This window comes from Taudactylus pleione, unplaced genomic scaffold, assembly GCF_031769625.1.
Source record: "Taudactylus pleione unplaced genomic scaffold, aTauple2 ptg000318l, whole genome shotgun sequence".
Classification (NCBI taxonomy): domain Eukaryota; kingdom Metazoa; phylum Chordata; class Amphibia; order Anura; family Myobatrachidae; genus Taudactylus; species Taudactylus pleione.
Genome location: NW_028284719.1, coordinates 2,134,866 through 2,150,771, shown reverse-complemented (window position 1 = coordinate 2,150,771; position 15,906 = coordinate 2,134,866). Strand labels below are relative to the sequence as shown.

Genomic DNA, 15,906 nt, shown 5'->3' with positions numbered 1-15,906 from the left:
ACTAAATAAGCTTATTAATAACTTCCAATTGCCTAATTAGTCATTAGGGGGCTGTCCAAGTGGTTCAGCAGTGTCCCAACATTTTAACTCTAAAATAAAGATTTTCCTTTCTTTCTCTCACCATCAGGGAGGAGCGAATGGAAAAATGCAAATTCACTCTGTTTCAGTGCAAATTGCAAATTAGATTGCAAAATGAATTTGGTATGCAAATTCGAAGAGAAAATAGCAGCTCGCAATTCGCACCTAATTTGATTTACCTAAATATATATAAAAACAATAACAATACAAATAAAATAAATATATGTGTAGCAATAATACAAAACAATAATAGTTTATGTTTAAAATGAGCCACCTCAATCTTGTACAACTTTCTTCATTGTAACCAATAATTATATGTGGACAAACAATCAAAAGACCAGTATTAGTTAAAGCTTTCTATGACCACCCAAGTACCTAAACGTACTGTACCTTTATATGAGCCAATCATATCTTTACATAATGAGTGGGTTTCGCTCTATTTTCACTCATTGGGGCAATTGAATAAATGTCAATAATAACTTTACAGTGGATTTTCTTACAAATTATGCCATTTCTTTTTTGTTCTTTGTATTTATGAAAAAACTCCAAACCAACGGGGATGTGAATGACAGAAAAAGAAAACAAGAGACCCTATACATCATATAGATAAGCATACTTATATGTCTTTATTACCAGCATGTTTTATACTCCTTTCTTAAGAGAATTAGTATAAACATTAGTATAAACTTCAGACAGTAGTGCCACCATCTACACTACATCAAAAATCTTCTACAGATGTACAAATGTCACACATCAGATTAATCACTAAAAACTAGAAATGTAGCCCCCAGTTGTTTTATTTACAGTATGTGAATAAGATGTTCATTTTGAGTGAGAAATGCACTCAACTTGGTTGAGTCACCGCGGACCTGAGAGTGGCTATTTGGTGAAGCTGAGGCCAGGGTGTATACAGACACATCTGTATACAGGGGGTGGTTCAGAGATGTATACAATAGGGATCAGTGCTGCATCTTCAGTAACAGCGCATCTTAGTACTTATACTAATTGTCACAGTCTATTTATTTTGTAGATCTGACTCAGGACCCTTGGGTAGGGGATGGACATCGGAAGCCCACCATCATATGATGGCTGGGCTTCCACCATAGAAACTTTCAATTTGATGGTTACTAACCATCGCATCAAAAGAATTCAATGGTAAAAACTATTTATATGATATGCGCATATAGGCAGGGGGTGGGATCGGGGGAGTGACTAGGGGCAGGATCGGGGTGGGGCCTGGAGCAACATTATTACATCTGTCAATCTTGGACATTTAAAAATTATGTATGTCATTGGATAAAGTGCTCATAAAGAAAAAAGCCCAATATCCACAAACTATAGAAGGTATCAGAAAAGCAAGCATTTTGTGCCGCTGCACCCCTTTGGAAACAATGAATGCTATTCTAAATGTGACCTATCCAGCCATTGAAACCTTATTAAATAATCCTACTCCACAAAATAAAATTTCAGAACTAATCAAATACTCTACAAAAGACATCCCAAACCACCCATCTCTTCCATCAGAACTTGGAACATTACCAACTGCCACTTTTACAGCCAATAACCCTGCACATTGCTCAACATGAAATGATTTAAAGAAACATGTACTTTGACACATTGTAACCCCTTATTGTTTCAGCATTTTTCAGTGGCCAATGTGAGGACAAAGAAAGAAATAGGGGTGAGGACAACAATAAAACAGATTGTGAAATGTGACCTTGAAAAATATAATCTCACAAACCCATTGGTGCTCCACAAGCAGATTATGTCATCAGTGTAGCACTGCTGGAGGCCATCACCAAAGACCAAGATTATTAATCCAGAAATGTGAGGAAATTTGTTAGGTTTCTAAAACCTAGTTGGGATTTGAAATGCAATATTTGTTGCACCCCATTATATCGACATTAGAATGTCATCATGGTCATAAAGTTAGTATATAAGGGTAGGGAAATGACTCACCAGAGAAGGCATTTTTATCAGAGTGCTCTCTCTGGTGAATCTTTTTTATTACCCATATATACTGACCTCTTTTTTAATGGGGTGCACCAACACTCTACATATATGTAGGACCTTTAAGTATTTTTCTATTATATAAGTGTTATATATATTGTATGATAATATAGCTAGTGCATGAGTCTTCCTCTTTGCTCCATGGTCATAAAGTTGACAGACAACATGTTGACATGTGAAACATATCTACAATTACCATGTTGACATTCAGCATGACAGCACAGATGAAATGTTGGCAAATTCATAATGTTGACAATGCAATTGTCAAGTATCCTTAACTCTTACAACTAATTGTAACCTTGTGCTAATGTGGGCATTTTCACTACATCACGATTTCGTCCAGGTTGACATTTTCCAGATCTTTATGTTAGATATCAACATATTAACCACATCGCCATCATAACTGTTGACATTCTGTCAATGATCTGACTGCTTGCAGGGTTATTCCACTAAGCAAAGAATAGAGATTATGTATATTGGAGATCATGAGTTTTCAGGACCTGTTTAGTCACAGAGAACAAATAAATTGTGACATTACCACCAGGGGCATATTTAGAGATGAGGGGGCCCATGTGCATTAGCCATCCAGAGCCCCCTCCTCTCTTCCCGGTGGCCGGCAGCTGACTGATGTGGCTGGCCAGCCCCCGGAGCATTAGAAGACTTTGGGCACTAGAGTGTTCCCGGAGTCTACTGTGCATGCGCAAAACGCCAGAAAAATGGCCGCAGTGGCCATTTTCCGGCTTTTTGTACAGCAGTGAAAACCGGTGCAGGACCTCAGAGGTAGATTTCAAATTTCAAATAATCTGGGTGCAGGGTGTTTACCCATTATAGATACGCCCGATTACCACCCAAGTGACAGTAACCGAACCAAGGATTATAGTTTAATTGGTATGCCTTCTGCTTTCTAGGGTGAAATCTGATTCAGAATCACATTAAACAGAAAAGATTACAAATAAAAATGTAAAGTCAACTATGTCCTTAACCCACTAGTCTTTGTGTTTGAAATTTAAATTTAATTTGTCTACTCTGTTTTATGTACTGTATGCTTTCCCCCCACTGTTCAGTGCTCCAGAGCATTGTGGTACCTTCCAAACTAACATCAATAATATTATTAGCCATTTACTCTGATCAATTCAAATCTGATGACGTAGGGTCCATGTCACGCTGCAGGGATCAGGCACATGGACAGTACTCCAATCTCACCAAAGGGTGCCCAGGTCTAACTATGCTTCTGAGGGATATAAAGCTTCCACAGAGAGCACCAAAAAGGCAGTCACCATGCATCCACATTTGGCCATGTCCACCCCCCTCTTAGTACTGGGGCCGAGATGATCTTGTGACGGTACTGTTGCTCGCTGTACTAATATAAAAGTCCACTAAAATAACTGATCTCATATTTTTCATCAACTTTAATGGAGGAGTTTGATTTTTTTTAACATGTTTTTACTATAAATATTATGATATATACTCAAATATTTGTTTAGTTAAAATAAATGTAAAATGGAAAGTACTGTAGATGCTATGTAAGTCACATAAAATATTATGCTACTATTATCTGCATTCCCATGACTAACTCATGAAGAAGATAAATAGTCATATGATAATAGCTGGATCCTAATATATATAAATAGAACTCCTGTATATCGGAGACAAAGAACGTCAACACCCTGCGATACAATAATACAAGACATACAAAATGGATTGCAACCCCCATAAGATCTATCATGTACATGACTTTGATTCAAGATATCTTCTGGATACTTATTTTTCTGTTACAGCAGAAATGGTTTTTGGGGATGATTCCTTGAAATTTCCCATGGATAAGCTTCACCATCTAGTCAGCATGGGTCTGTACTATATACTATATTTTATCTTGCCGCCAAGGTTAAATTATTTCTGTGTTACTGTAGGTGCATTTGTTAAAGTAAGGAAACAGCTTTTACATTTGTTTCTTTTAATCTTTTCCGCAGTTGTTTTAAACAATTACTTCTGAACATAATGCAATGGCTACAAAGACAGAACCTATTAGCTTACATGTTACAGGGATCTGATATTTGTCTGATGAATTATACTGTTAAATACTTACTCCCCAAATTTCCCCGCAACTGAGTGAAAGTGGGTTGTCCGGAGGGGTCGATGATCCAATTCACACTGAACCGTATAACCGTAGCTCCACTCCTGCATTACAATGCCAGTAAGCTCTGAATTGTATAGTGGGGATGGAGCCACGATAACACAATCACACTACCATGCCCCCCACACTGCTCACCATTGTCACTACCATGCACCCTGATGCACCGATCTGGCTGCCCTCTCCCAGAAAAGTATGCATGAGAGTTTCCCCTGATTTTCAAACACAGAGATTTACTAAAGCCAAACACCCAAATCTATCTACAAAATATGCCTTAACACACAAACAGAAGTCAGTACATCATCTAAACAACTCACAAGTTGTTTCCATAGACAAAAATAGACATGGGCATTTACCAAGAATCGTGTCTGCAAACATGATCATAAACGGAGCAAACAAAAAGGTTAAAATAGATACTCTCCTGAGCAGCGTGTTGTGTGGAAGCACTGCAGATATCAGTGTAGACTTTGGAATGCTTCTCTATTGTATATTGTAGTGAAAGGGTTCAAATTAAAAACCAAAAACGGAATGGGGTTCCCCCCAAAAGTATAACTAGCACTGGACCTCTGAGACTATTCTGGAACAGGAAAATCATGAGGATAAACAATGTGGAGTTCCCTTATTTTCCTATAACCAGCATTGGCTGATCCAGCTGGGGTGGTAATGGCACACGAAGGTGACCAAAGCATGGGGTCACCCTGACAAACCATTCTCCAGCACCAAATTGGTCAGTCCAGGGCTAGCAAATCTCAGAAAGTGGGGACCCCTCAAAAATTTGCTTACTTTAACCTTAGCCATGACTGCTCTTAGCCAAACAGCGGCCACTCTCACAGTAACCAGCTGCTGGTTGCCTAAGAGCATCTATGGTGCAGGAAACTTTGTGGGTTTCCTGTCATTTGGGTAGCACTATAGTTTATATACAGTATAGCAGTCTGTGAGCTCTGGAAAAGTATTTTTTTATTTTCTGAAGACTGGATTGTACTGGACAAGAGGACTGACCAACACCTGGGAGTAGGTAAGTATTTAGTGTGAGTGCTGGTGAGTGTGACTGAGGGTAAGAAAGTGAGTGAATGTGTAAAAAAGGAATAAAACATTCAGGGCCTGATTCAGAGAGGCTCGTAAGCGGTGCTCATTCATTCCGAGTGATGTTTGCACATCTGTGCATGTGTACGGATTGTAATGAGCATGCGCCAACCAGTCAGTGTGGCCAAAAATCGTGTGCTCGCTAAATAGCGAATACCTGCTATTTTGAGTGAAAGGAGGAGGCGTATGTGGGTGGTAACAGGGGAAGGTACTTGAAAACGGAGAGTGGAGATCAGAACGCAGGCGTGCCTAATGGTCAAAACGGGCGTTTTAAGGGTGTGCATAATTAATAAAGCAGCATCATTGACCACGTCACTTGGTTGTTTTATAGTCAGAACTGCTCGCATGATTGCGGTAGGAAAAACCAACCACAAGAATAGCGAGCAGTTCATACGCCGTCCGATGTACTCGATTAATCTAATAAATAGCGGACATGATGTATGATGTGAGCGGCCAGGGGACGTTTTTTTCAAAATTACGTTCGCATGTTTTGTTCGCTCGTTCAGACATAGAGGTGTGAACAGACCGCAAAGAGCGAACGGTTAATTTAAATAGCCACCCCCTTTTTCTGAACGAGCGAGCGCAAATAGCGTCCGGCTCTGAATCAGGCCCTCAGTGTGTGTACTGTGTTTTCTTATTATTTGTTTCACAGTGGTGGTATAGTTGCCAGAACTTGTGGTTCTAAAAGTGCTACAGGGCAGGCTGGCTGGGACTTGTAATTCCACTGTAAAGAACAATAATAGTATTTAAGTTAAACCATTACCCCTACACCCATCACCATCAGGGGTGCAGGAAAGAGCCCTAGACTTTCAGCCCAGAGCTGGTTGATCCTCAGGATGGGGACCACAGTTTTTGTGTGACTTTCCAAGGATTGCCAGGCCTGAGGCCTGGGCTGATTAGTTTGGGGCTGGAAAATGGTTTGGCAAGGGGAGCCCATGCTGTTTGTCCCCAAGCTATGTGTCCCCCTGCTGTGTCATTACCACCCCAGCTGGTTCAGCCTGTTGCTGTGTATAGGAATATAGGGATAAACCCACATCGGTCCCCCCACACCATTTTGTTTTTATTTTAACCCTTTCACTACAGTAAACAATACAGATATGTACACACAACTCACAGGCAGATCTTAGTTTCTCAGTGAATTCATAGTAAATTAACAGCCCACTCTTTATATATCTAAATGCTGCACAAAAGGTTATTATCCAGAAGTTAGAGTTGTTTCTATTCAATAGACACCCAGGAAAAATATATTGCATGTGATATTAAGATGGCTTTTTGGTTGAGTCCACATCCCTCATACATTTAAGAAGTAATATGACTTTTGTGCTGCTGTTGTGTATCTATAACATCACATTACAGAATGATGTTTACAGTAGTTATATAACATATTGCACATTTTAGTCATCACAATCTTTCTCTGCAGGTAACATTAAGAGAGAGATTTTAATGGACATTAGTCTCGGCCCTTTAATTCACCATCTCCATTCAGCCTGCAACTTTTTCAAAGACATCTATTTACTGAGGTCCAATGAGAAATGCATTATGGAGCTGAACAGATGGCTGAACACACGTACAGGCGCTTTTGATTGGAATCACACAACATCATATGTTAAAACATTAGAAGAAAACAGGTTAAGTATCTGTATTACTGTCAGTAAATGTTGATCCCGGTCAATGCTTCACTCATCAAAAATATGACAAGGAAACATTTGTAACAGTGTATGGACAATGGCCCTGATTCTTAGTCATATCCTACAGATGTGTCCTGCTACATCTTTGCTCATAGCACAGAATTCTGGTGTGGCATGGCATACTGTATGCCGTGTAAGACTACAAAACAGTTCAACTGCTGGGCGGTGAATGCTTCACGGATGACAACTACCGTATTGAATACAATACTGTAGCAGAGGACGGTGATCTGTGAGAGGCTGGCCAATCACGTTCAGGCACTGTAAACTGTCACTCTTCCAGGTGCTTGAAAAAATCACTTTTTGTCAAAACTAAACATTATATTGTACTCATTATGGGTTGTCCATACTGTATACTGTCGCTACATGGTGTAAAAATGTCTGGCTTAAATACGCACAGGCAGTCTTTCAGAAAGTGAGATCATTTAAGGTTCAATTCTTTTTAAAGTACTATGCTCAAATTTTGTATTGGCCCACGCTTTCCTCATCCCTTCATCTCCATGTTATGACACCCAGATGCAATAGACTATAAACTGCTATTTACATTGTATTGTATACATTGGTGTAAAGATGCATGCTAGACATGACTTACCCAATAGGAGTACCAGCTGCTACAGCTGGCTTGCTTAGGTGAGTGGATAAGGTGAGCACTTTCCAAAGTTTGCACCTCGGGTTTGAGGCCCGGAAGAGGACAATATAATTTTGTAAATCAGTATTTTTTTTTTAATCTACTATACAGGTTTACTTTAAATAAAGGATTAAATAATTTGGTGTGTGAGTCCTGTATTTTATAAGAATACATATCTACGTTGGTCTGAAGGTTCACGTGCAGCATTTCATATAGGCAGAGGAATTCAAGTTCAATATTATTAAGTACTCTGCCAAACTTAATACATTTCTCCAGATTTGCCACCACTTTTTAGTTCTATCTTAAGCCACCTTGCTCCATTTTATTCTAAACTGCTATAGACATTGTATTGTACTCATTACGGGCCATCCGTATTGTATACCATTGCTACATGGTGTAAATATACCTGGCTTAAGGACACATCATAAATTTTTATAAAGAGAGATCATTTCAGGTTCAATTATTTTAAAGTTCTCTGCTCAACAACATTATGTCGTTTTCCGCATTGTCCTCATCCCTTCATCTCCATGTTATGACACCCAGCTTCATTAGACTGTAAACTTATATAGACAATGTATTGTAGTTTACACATCGTGCTGGATGGGTCCCTTCCCCAAAGTTAGCATGAGTCATTCATCACAAACCTCACAGGGGGGGTGGGGGAAGGGGAGCAGTATGAAAGTGTTACACACTGAGATTTGGGCCATGGCCCTTGCAATTCCAGTGGCTTTCAGGAGCACTGCTTGAAATTATCACTTTGTGTCAAGACTAAACCACTATAGATATTATACTGTACTCATTACGAGCCATCCATACTGTATACTATTGGGCACTGTCCACATCACTTTATCTCTATGCTTTGCCACCTACTGTAGCTGCATTGCACTCTAAGGCTTTTCATGACATACAATACACAATAGGTGGAACCACTACTACTGTATGTCTGGTTTGCATGGGCGAGTGGGTAAGATGAGTGCTGGCCTTGTCTAGAGACGCACTTACTTGTAACACACACAAAAGACAACCTCTGCGACAGGAAACTGCAAAAAGAGAACCTTTCTGCCACAGAGGTTGTCTTTTGTGTGTGGTGCCAGTGAGTCTGGGTTGCAAACAAAGAGAAACTTCCTGCTGATACTCTGCCCTACCGATGGTCGAACAGAATTCAAATGCATCTATCAGAGTTTCGGCACGAAGGCATCCTTTTGTCTGTGGCTGCATAAAATGCAGGTTCATTGGCAGGTAGCTATCCACTCTGTGAATCTGTGCCTTACAGTGCAGACCTGCTGCTCGGATCATCTCTTCAGAATATATCATCAATATGAACCCCTGAGATACCCTCTGTGACTTCTGCTGACTTCCAAGTCCTTCTGCTGTTTTCCAAGTCATGTTGTTGCTGCTTACTGCTACATCTACCCTGAGCTGTAACAGTACATTACTACAGCATCATCCTGCTGGTACAGTAAGTACATTGCAATTACTAAAATGTTTAACCATCTTGTACTCTATGCCGCTGATTGCCTTATTTCTATATTGTACTGCTGCCTTGTCTCTAGATGCACATTCCTGTACTAAGTGACACACAGTTAAGCTCACTTTCATGCCACCGCTACATCCATGGGGCTCAGCCACCTCGTAGCTGGTCTCAAAGGTCAGCAGCCATTTTGTGTCCCAGAATGCACCCACTCATGTAAGGTCCCCTAGTTCCATGTTCAATCTCTCATACTGTGTCCTAGTCCCCGTACTTAGTTACACACAGCAGTGGTGCTGAGCTCACTTTCATGTCGCTGCTATACCTGTGGGGGTCGGCCACCTCATGACTGGTCTCAGTGGTCAGCGGCCATTTTGTGCCCGAGCATGAACCCACTAGTATAAAGTCCCCATGTGCTATGTTTGATCTATCTTACTGTCTCCTAGTCCCCATACTTCGTCGCACACAATGATGGCGCTGAGCTCACTTGCATGCTGCTGCTATATCCATGGGGGTTGGCAACTTCTTGGCTGGTCTCAACAGTCAGCAGCCATTTTTTGCCCCAGTGTGCACCAGCTCATATAAAATCCCCTAAGTGCTATGTTCAACCTATCATACTGTGACCAAGTTCCTTGCACTGTACTGCTGCCATGTTCCTAGTTCTTAGTCCCATACTTAGTCACACACAGCAGCAGCACTGAGCTCACTTTCATGCTGCTGCTACATTAATGGAGGTTAGCCACCTCATGGCTGGTCTTAACGGTCGTTGGCCATTTTATACCCAATCGTACACTCGTTCCTATAAACACCTGTGGTGCTACATACAGTGCTGTATGTTTTATCTGTGTTCTTTTTGCACCTGACTTATTCTTAGATGCACTTGTAACATTAGCTCACAACATGATCCATTCCTGGAGGGACAAATTGCCCAAGTCTTGGATTTTGCTGTTATTTTATTATTTCCGTCACCATTGTAACTTAAGAGGGAAATCCAGGAAAAGTACAATAGTATAACTGGGTTTAAAAGTGTTGTAATTGGGTGTGAGAAGCACCTTGATTAACTGTTTACTTGGATAGAACATTCTAATTACTCTTCCTTTAAAAAAATATTTTCTCTACACAGCTTCTATCCTGTAACATGCCAAAAAAAATCAGCAAATCTGTGAGCAAGATAATTGCCACATGAAGAAAAGAAAACAAGACAGCATGAGAGATCCAGGCCTGGCTGGAAGAGAGTGGTGCTATAGTTACTTTACAGACTGAGCACTATCATGCATTTATGAGGATGTGGCACAGATATAGAACTCCTTTCAAATGCACATTGTACTGTAGGTACTTTACACAATACTATATAAAATTCTGTACTTTCCATTGCAATTTCAACAGAATATATATAATTGATTTCTGTGTTATACTGTAGGAAAGTCAAAACTGTGCTGCTGCATGCAAATAGAATACAGAGCTGTGGCAGCTGTACTCACATCTGGGGACAGATGCTGCTAGACACTTGTTCTTGGCAGGCCACAGTACCCTGTGTGAGGGCCCTTCTGTACGTGGGGGTCCTGGGGCAAATGCCTCTTTACCCTTCTCCTTTATCCGGCCCTGAGTGTGTGCTTGTTAATGACAAAAATTTATTTTCCTGTAAGGATCATGGATAAGACCTTCTTCCAAGAAAAAATAGTAGATGACTGGTGCCATTTGTCAGAAAATACTACCCATCTGGACAAAGATTATGCCGGGATGATGATCCTAAACACTCTACCTCTGCAAAATGAATGGAAGAGAGATGTATAAATTGGCAAATCACACCACCAGGGTGAGTATTGATTTAATGTATTAAATAATTAATCTACAATATGTAATTATTCTTGTGAACTTTTTGTGAATGTAATTACTGTAGGATTATTATTTTACTGTACTGTAGGTCACTGGACACGAATCCTATTGAATTGTTCTGGCCCAGTTGAAGAGCTTCATCAGGTGAAACCGAAAATTTAAAAAATAACTTTTGGATGGGATACAGAAGTTTTGGGAAGATGTACTGACACCTGCCCAGTGTAATATTACATTAATCATCTGTATAAAGTCTTACCTGTTGTCATTGAAAGAAATGGTCATGCCACTGCTATGTAGCTGCTACAGTACTCTATACCTGTAACACTGAACCCCTCACTTCACTCACTGCCCCCTTCACTGTCCACCTCACAGCACATCTCCTTCCCTCCAATGTCAACCTCACAGCAATCCTTACTTACTTAATTTTCCACCTGACAGCACTCCTCTTTCCTTCAATGTCCACCACACAGTCCTCCCTACTTCATTGTACACTTCACAGCACACCTCCTCCCTTCAATGTCCACCACACAGCAATCCTTACTTACTTCACTGTCTACCTCACAGCATACCTCCTCCCTTCAATGTCCACCTTACAGCACCTTCCCCTTACTTCAATGTCTACATTACAGCACTATCCATACAAAATTTTGGAGCAAAATGTCTACTGTATGGCTTCATGTCCAAGTATTGTTCTGTATATCCTTAATTTAAAATTTTATGTTATTAATAAAAAACCCTACACTATTTATAGGAAATACTGTACATAGTAAGTAAATTACTCTTATTTCTCATACTTTTGGCATGTTTTTTTTTCATTTCATGTACATTACTGTAGTTCTCTGAACCTTTCAGTTTTATGAAGCTCAAACTGTACTTGAGCTTGGAGTATATCATACATACATTTTTACCTTCAATAAGAAGTTATAATCTTGTTGAATGTATCCTTCACAGCCACAGCCATGGGCCCAAACTATTGCCAGATGCCTACAAGTTGATACAGTAGGGGATACATTTACTAAGATTCGTGTTTGGTCAAGATTGCAATCTTGGGTGTGTTCTGACATTTTTTACAACATGGAAATTTACTAAAGTTAAGAAACATGATTATAATCATGTGTGTTATTTCAGCAAACTCAGAACTAAATTGAAGTTTTAAATAGACTATACCCTGAGCTGTGAGTTTGGTAGAAAAATACACAGATCAGTGTAATATGTGTATGAGTTTGCCTATAATAACTGTCTAAAGCAGGGGTTCCCAACAACGGTCCTCAAGGCACACTAACAGTCCAGGTTTTAAAAATAGCCATACTGAGCACAGGCAACATAATTAGTACCTCAGTTATTTTGATTAAACCATCTGTGCTTTAGCATGGATATCACCAAAACCAGGCATGTTAGTGTGCCTTGAGGCCCAAGGTTGGGAATCACTGGTCAAAAGGGTTAATTTAATAAAATGATGTAGGGTCCCCCCAAAAAAAGCATAACCAGCCCTGGGCTCCTGAGCCAGTCCTGATTAAAAAAATATGGGGGGAAAAAACAAGTAGGGTTCCGCCATCTTTTAAGAACTAGCACTGGGCTCCTGAACCTGTCCTGGTTTTAAAAATAGGGGAAAATGTATGGGGTTCCAAATATTTTTAAAACCAGCACTGAACTTAATTATGGCTAGGGTGTAATTCCACAGCCAGGGTACCCTTTCACTGGGTCACCCCAATCTAGTCAGCCCAAGCTGCGGATCTCATTGGAGGTGGGGATCCCCCCAATAAAGGGGTCCCCCCTCTCCTGAGCACCCCAGGCTTATGTTGAAGCCCAGGGTTCTTCAGGTTGCTGGTTGCCCTGGAGAATGACAAAAGCCTGCCAGTCTCTGTCATTCAGTAACACAAATACACATAAAAACTGTATTGCTGTATACCTGTTGCCCAGTACTGTAAATAATTACACTAGGCAACATTAAAAGTATTATCCACATAAAATTAGTTACAATACTATAAATTGATTTACCAATATCTGATGATGTAATGTACAGTACTATAGCAGGGCTCTTTTGTTCTGGAAATTTAATACTGGGTATATTTGTATATCTATAAATGACAGAACGCCAAATGATTTAATTCTTTATTTAATCCAGTATTGAAGATTTAAAATACTTTAAAAATACTGATGTAGAAAATTACGTTGTCCATTTCTGGGCCTCAAACCCAAGGTGCCAACTCTGAAAGGGGCTCACCTTACCCACTCGCCCACACACACCATCCGTATCAGCAGTCACACCTGTTGTGTATGTGATGTTAAGTGTGCGACTTTACACTATATAAAGTGTACAATATAATGTTAATAGTGGTTTACAGTATAATGCTGCTGGGTGGCTACAGTAATTTAGAGTTGAAGGGAAGGGGAAAGTGCGGACAATTACATAAAGTTGAGCAGAGTGTTTTAAGAGTATTGAACCTGAAATGATTTGTTTTTATGAAAAACTTCCAATACGTCTGCATAACTGGTTTGTTTACATTATGTAAGGACAGATTACTGTGCAGTATGGATGACCCTGTAACATGTACAATACAATGTCTTAAACAGTTTAGCATAAAATGAGGCTGGGTGGCCGCATAGAAATGACAGGTGGTGGGAAATTGAAAGTAATGTATTGAGTTAGGCAAGTACCTTAAGAATATTAAACTTGAATATCTCTGACTTTATTTAATACTGGGCGTGTGTATTCTGGCCATTGCTGATATGTAACTCACACACCAAATTATTTAATTATTCATTTAATCCTGCAATCATGACAAAATGCAGTTCATACTGTATGTAAAAATATATAATAACTTTTTGAGTAAGAATTAAATTGTTTTAGGAAAAAAATCTTATAAATAGTAATTTAAGTTTATTTTCTTTATTATTGATGATAAAAAAAAATATGCCATACAGTATTCCCGTATTTTGCCAAGGGATGCACATAATATAGAGATGTGCACCATGGTTTTGGTTTTAGAACCGGATTCATCTTGTTGTTTTTGTTTGCAAAAATACCTTCATGCATTTTTGTTTTGGAACTGCATTAAAAAAAGACACTAAAATTATGTAATTTTGACCTGTTAGCATGTAATCCAAAACCTGAATTTGGCTTTTCAATCAGAGGTTCTGAACCATGGGAAGATCTGAACCAGGTCTACCCTCAAGTGATTTCAAACTTGGACTCAGAACCCTTATATTTGGTTGTTGTTGGTTCTATGAGAACCGGACCCGCATCTCTAATATAATTTTAAAAATGACTAATATGGTGTACTAATTATAGAGTACAGGAAATATACTGTACTTCACATAATTGTGCAAAGGATAGATAATTTCCATTTTTAAATGAAAAACCTGTGTTTCAATTCCAAAAGCTGCACATTGTATGTACAGTAGATTATAAGGCTCAGACCATAAACAATAAAAAGAGAAGGCTGATTGTGCATCACCTTCCTGTGTCCATGTGTTAATGGAGCTCAAGGTCAAGATTTATAGCAGCACCACTGAGGGTACATTTACCAGTTCCCCAGGCTGTCAAAGCAACAGGGGACTGATGATCCTGTCAACACTTCACTCACAACTTGGTGATCAATTGCACCCTCCACTTCTCTCCAATCCTCAAAGAGCAGTGACTTATAATACATGGCGCTCTGTGGATTTTCAGTCTCAAGAAAAATGTCTGCCATTTGTAGGGATTAATTTAATTCACCTGACACTAGAACATGCTTAAGACTTTCATTAGAAACTGCCCCTCACAGTATGAACAGGCCTAGAATTCTACTTATATGCCACAGGCAGGTATTCTACTGATAGTTCTGAATACTGGATGCTATTCTCAGTCTCCATTATAAGTTTGTCTGTCAGTGTGAGTGTGTAGAGCTGTATTCCATGCATGTTTGTGCCAGAAAATCCCTCCCACACACATATGTTCTATTTGTTTTAATTTAATAAAAATACCACAAAATGAACACACACAAGTGTGGGCGCATAACTAGTCACAATCACACATCTATCTGAGCATTCAACTTCCCAAACAACCAAACAACAGAAGATGTCCCCACACACACACAGTGATTTTTTTTCAATTTGTTTCATACAAACCACGCATTTTGCTTAAAATCAGTTACATTACATATAATCTGGTGGAAATGCTAATTTGCTAAGAGGCCAGTATATCTACACGTTTCTATATGACAATTATTGTGTTTGTGTTTTTTCAGTAGCCAATGAGAGGACAAAGAAATGAGGTTGAAGACAGCCATAAAAGACATAGCGAAATGTGACATGGAAAAAGAAAATCTCACTGACCCAGTGGTGCTACCACAAGCCGACTGTGTGATCAGCGCCTGGCTGCTGGATGTCATCAGCAAAGACCACGAAGATTACCTGAGGTATCTGAGGAAAATCTTAAAATTAATAAAACCTGGAGGAAACCTGATATTACTTGAATTTTAATTCAACTTATTACATGATTGGGAAGGACAGGTTCCATTTGTAGAAATATGATCAGAACTATACAATAACTGTTCTTATAGGGGAAGGGTTTATTATTGATCATTGTGATGTACATAGAAGAAAGTCAGTGAGTGATCTTAGTGACTATCATTCAGTTATGCTCATCACAGCTCATAAAGGAAACTAAGGGAATAATTTATGAAGACGATGCTTCCTGGGTGGGTTGTGGGGCCATATTTAAAACAGCACCCGCAGTCAGTGTAATGCCCGGCGTGCTTAACACTGACTCTGGGTTTAAATACTCACCTGCAAACTGCCTGGAAGCATCTGCTTACAGAAGCCGCTATTTCTGTTTGTATTGCCTTTTTCCTTTGTGTCACATTTATCCACTTTAATTATTCTTTTAATAACTAATTCCTGCACCCACTTCTCACACACCTCTCTTTATATATCACTTTTGGAGCTGCACTATTATTTAACCTGTATTTTTGAACATTTAACAACTTTTATCCACACTGTCTCT

At 39.4% G+C, this 15,906-nt stretch overlaps 1 pseudogene; it reads left to right on the top strand.

The window, feature by feature from the left end:
• The first annotated feature begins 3,784 nt into the window (after window positions 1–3,784).
• On the top strand, window positions 3,785–15,570 carry LOC148509635 (nicotinamide N-methyltransferase-like; annotated as a pseudogene).
• Window positions 15,571–15,906: the final 336 nt, after the last annotated feature.